This window comes from Schistocerca piceifrons, unplaced genomic scaffold (assembly GCF_021461385.2).
Source record: "Schistocerca piceifrons isolate TAMUIC-IGC-003096 unplaced genomic scaffold, iqSchPice1.1 HiC_scaffold_1087, whole genome shotgun sequence".
NCBI classification, from domain to species: domain Eukaryota; kingdom Metazoa; phylum Arthropoda; class Insecta; order Orthoptera; family Acrididae; genus Schistocerca; species Schistocerca piceifrons.
Window position 1 is genome coordinate 32,501 of NW_025726893.1, and position 5,000 is coordinate 37,500.

Genomic DNA, 5,000 nt, shown 5'->3' on the forward strand with positions numbered 1-5,000 from the left:
GATCGCTGGCTGGCATCGTTTATGGTTAGAACTAGGGCGGTATCTGATCGCCTTCGAACCTCTAACTTTCGTTCTTGATTAATGAAAACATACTTGGCAAATGCTTTCGCTTCTGTTCGTCTTGCGACGATCCAAGAATTTCACCTCTAACGTCGCAATACGAATGCCCCCGCCTGTCCCTATTAATCATTACCTCGGGTTCCGAAAACCAACAAAATAGAACCGAGGTCCTATTCCATTATTCCATGCACACAGTATTCAGGCGGGCTTGCCTGCTTTAAGCACTCTAATTTGTTCAAAGTAAACGTGCCGGCCCACCGAGACACTCAATAAAGAGCACCCTGGTAGGATTTCAACGGGGTCCGCCTCGGGACGCACGAGCACGCACGAGGCGGTCGCACGCCTTCGGCTCGCCCCACCGGCAGGACGTCCCACGATACATGCCAGTTAAACACCGACGGGCGGTGAACCAACAGCGTGGGACACAAATCCAACTACGAGCTTTTTAACCGCAACAACTTTAATATACGCTATTGGAGCTGGAATTACCGCGGCTGCTGGCACCAGACTTGCCCTCCAATAGATACTCGTTAAAGGATTTAAAGTGTACTCATTCCGATTACGGGGCCTCGGATGAGTCCCGTATCGTTATTTTTCGTCACTACCTCCCCGTGCCGGGAGTGGGTAATTTGCGCGCCTGCTGCCTTCCTTGGATGTGGTAGCCGTTTCTCAGGCTCCCTCTCCGGAATCGAACCCTGATTCCCCGTTACCCGTTACAACCATGGTAGGCGCAGAACCTACCATCGACAGTTGATAAGGCAGACATTTGAAAGATGCGTCGCCGGTACGAGGACCGTGCGATCAGCCCAAAGTTATTCAGAGTCACCAAGGCAAACGGACCGGACGAGCCGACCGATTGGTTTTGATCTAATAAAAGCGTCCCTTCCATCTCTGGTCGGGACTCTGTTTGCATGTATTAGCTCTAGAATTACCACAGTTATCCAAGTAACGTGGGTACGATCTAAGGAACCATAACTGATTTAATGAGCCATTCGCGGTTTCACCTTAATGCGGCTTGTACTGAGACATGCATGGCTTAATCTTTGAGACAAGCATATGACTACTGGCAGGATCAACCAGGGAGCTGCGTCAACTAGAGCTGAGCAGCCGGCCGCCCGGGAGTGTGTCCCGGGGGCCCGCGCGAACACGCAAGCGTCCGCTCAATCATTCTGCAAACAGGAGGAGGCTGAGCTCCCCTGCACAATACACCTCGAAACCCTCTCAGGTCCCGGCGGCGCGCAGCGCCGTCCCAAGTACTTGGTCGGGTTCGAGAGAGGCGCAATCGCCCGGAGTTAGGCGAGTAGACGCTTTCGGTGCGACCACCCGTGCTCCCAACTGAGCTTGCCGCTGCCGACAGAGGCCCGGGAGCGTGCTGTCGTGGCATTGCCGGCGGGAGACAACACGCGCCACCTACGGTGACCGGCAGCTCCAACGCCAGCGCCACAGAAGGACAAAAGCCCCACTTGGGTGCCGAAGCGAACTCTCCCAGCACAGCGCACGCGCCAACACATCCGCACAGCTGCGATACAAACCACCAGCGAGAACCGCTGGGGCGACCGAGCAGCAGACGGCGTCGCGGCGCCGAGCGCCGGGCGGCGGCGCATCCTCAACGCACACAGTCCTCAATCGGACCAGCACACTGAAGATGTCCACCGCGCTTCGCACCGGGCCCGCGAGGACCTACTTTGGCCGCACGGCGCCGCGCGCAGGGTGCGCCGGCGCGCAGCTGCGACGCCTGCCGCGTCCGTCGGCCGGCGCGCCTGCCACTGGCCGCCCCCACCAGCCGGCTGTAGCGCGTGCGCCCACGCACCGCGCGGCCAGCACGCCGGGAGGCGCCCCCTCACCGGCCGGGGACGGTCCCACCCAGCCACCGCCGCGTATCGCTTCACACCCAGATGCCGTTCAGTTTCGTCGGCATGGTGGGTATCGCTGGAACAACCGGTTCGTACCTCAACCTATCGTCGCCATCACCGATTCACCCCTAGCGAGAACAACCGCACCACAACAGGTTACCATTTGTTCATTTGCGTAACTTCACCAGAAAACGCAGGCGTCCATCGCCATTTGCAACTTCAACGATTATTGCATGCCTGTGTCAGGTGTCACGCCACACTACGTCTGCCCACATACACGCAACAAAATGTGCACGCCTAGACAATACGTGGAAGGTGGCCCCCGTACGTATGCGATGTCCATTGCTCGAACGACTGTCAACCGGCCTCTGTAGCATGTCGCAGATATGGAACGCGGTGCACCATGCCATCACGGTGTGTGAGGAGAGACGACTAGGTCCGAATACATCAACAGACAGCTCATGCTGATCGCCATCCACGGCGTCCGTTCCTCCCACACGTCTCTATGGCGTACCACACTGCAATCCAGCTCTCATAGGGAGACGACACGTAGCTGCGTGCACAATATTTGCACTGTATGGTCCGCCGTTTTTGGGCGCAGTCGTTGTACGGTCACACATGTGCCACGATGTATCATTCGGTACATAAGGACGAATGTGCAGTACAGATTGTGGTTTACGCGTACGACATTAGCGGACGGTTGACACAGGCCGCACCACAACGTAGCCTGAGTACGTCGCATGCGAAGGGCATTGAACATGCAAACTTCTCACCAACCAGCTTGCGAAGGCAGGGGGGCAAGGTGGGGACGTGGGGAGGGGCGGCATGTACGTCCTGCTGCCATCCACATTACAGTGTACAGCAGGAGCATGTGGAAAGTCAGCAAGACTTGCAAGGTGTTTAACATGAAGCGATACACAGGGGAGCGGGCAGTGCGAGTAGCGAACTATATTGCGAGGGTTGCGGGTGGGCAACACTACACTAATTGAACGAGTCGTATAACAATTACAGAGCAGGTTTAGGCGACAACATGGGTTACGTTAGGGGACAACGTGGGTTACGTTAGGGGACAACGTGGGTTACTTTAGGGGACAACGTGGGTTAGGTTAAGGCACAACGTGGGTTAGGTTAAGGCACAACGTGGGTTAGGTTAAGGCACAACGTGGGTTAGGTTAAGGCACAACGTGGGTTAGGTTAAGGCACAACGTGGGTTAGGTTAAGGCACAACATGGGTTAGGTTAAGGCACAACGTGGGTTAGGTTAAGGCACAACGTGGGTTAGGTTAAGGCACAACGTGGGTTAGGTTAAGGCACAACGTGGGTTAGGTTAAGGCACAACATGGGTTAGGTTAAGGCACAACATGGGTTAGGTTAAGGCACAACATGGGTTAGGTTAAGGCACAACATGGGTTAGGTTAAGGCACAACATGGGTTAGGTTAAGGCACAACATGGGTTAGGTTAAGGCACAACATGGGTTAGGTTAAGGCACAACGTGGGTTAGGTTAAGGCACAACGTGGGTTAGGTTAAGGCACAACGTGGGTTAGGTTAAGGCACAACGTGGGTTAGGTTAAGGCACAACATGGGTTAGGTTAAGGCACAACATGGGTTAGGTTAAGGCACAACATGGGTTAGGTTAAGGCACAACATGGGTTAGGTTAAGGTACAACATGGGTTAGGTTAAGGTACAACATGGGTTAGGTTAAGGTACAACATGGGTTAGGTTAAGGTACAACATGGGTTAGGTTAAGGTACAACATGGGTTAGGTTAAGGTACAACATGGGTTAGGTTAAGGTACAACATGGGTTAGGTTAAGGTACAACATGGGTTAGGTTAAGGTACAACATGGGTTAGGTTAAGGTACAACATGGGTTAGGTTAAGGTACAACATAGGTTAGGTTAAGGTACAACATAGGTTAGGTTAAGGTACAACATAGGTTAGGTTAAGGTACAACATAGGTTAGGTTAAGGTACAACATAGGTTAGGTTAAGGTACAACATAGGTTAGGTTAAGGTACAACATAGGTTAGGTTAAGGTACAACATAGGTTAGGTTAAGGTACAACATAGGTTAGGTTAAGGTACAACATAGGTTAGGTTAGGTTAGGTTAGGTTACACGTTGTTGTAAGGAAAGGTGTAGGGGGGGGGGGGGCGGGGGCGGCAGGTTCGTTGATAGTGATTATAGTAAGTGAATGCTTGTGACATGATCAGATTTGTCACGTCAGGATGCACCTTTGGCTTATTAGAGGCGGCGCTCCAATTCTATGCTTGTGTGAGACCTGTGTCTTTGACTCATGTCATTGTTTGTGCGCTGTGACAGGAGGTACTATTGTGATGTTGGGTGCACCGTTGTATAGGACATGTGTGGGTGTTGGTGCCTGGTCTGCGCAATGGTGGATGTCGAAAGGCTGGGATATTGTATTTTCCGCATGGACCTCCTGGTCTGGTTGTGATAGTGTGGATTGTGTAATGTGGCGGAGAAGATGCACTGGATGTTGTTCCATGCTGGTGCTTACATATTGTATGTGCGCCTGTTAGAAGCAGAGAGTGGTGCGTGATCAGAGTGTCTGGCTGACGTGTGGTTCCCATTGTGGGCAGACTCTTTCAGCATGTATACGGACAGTTGTGTATATTTGCTGTAGTTTGATGGCTCTGCATTGATTACTAATCAGCGCCGTGTGTACGGGTAATCTGGTTCCAGTCCAAAATGTTCCATCTGTGTACATTAGTGACAAAGACTCCCCCCATGCAGTGGGGCTCGGTCTGTTATAGCTCTTCCGCGTAATATATTTGCCCCACGTTTTTGCGACTGCGAGTGCGAGTGCAACGCGCATGGGGACCGACATGCTGATGGCTCGGTATCGGACGCCGTACAGTGAGCAACGCGATCGCGTCTCTCGCTCGTAAGTGGTACAGGTCGCGGCTCATGTATAGGGACAGCGGGAATGTCGCATATTGGAAATAACTCTTCATGAAACGCAAGTTATAGGGGTGGATTGCACTTTACGAGTGCGGGAAACTTCCGCCGTTCATCCGCTGGAGGTGCGCGTGTGGCGGTTGGGGTGGTGCACGAACGGGTGCGGGTGGA

At 53.1% G+C, this 5,000-nt stretch overlaps 1 non-coding gene across 1 annotated transcript in view; it reads right to left on the bottom strand.

The window, feature by feature from the left end:
• LOC124727177 overlaps positions 1-1,143 on the bottom strand; it is a 1,909-nt gene extending 766 nt beyond the window's left edge. The window contains exon 1 of the ribosomal RNA XR_007006975.1: positions 1-1,143. This exon is cut by the window's left edge and continues 766 nt beyond it. This is a non-coding gene — a ribosomal RNA (small subunit ribosomal RNA).
• Positions 1,144-5,000: the final 3,857 nt, after the last annotated feature.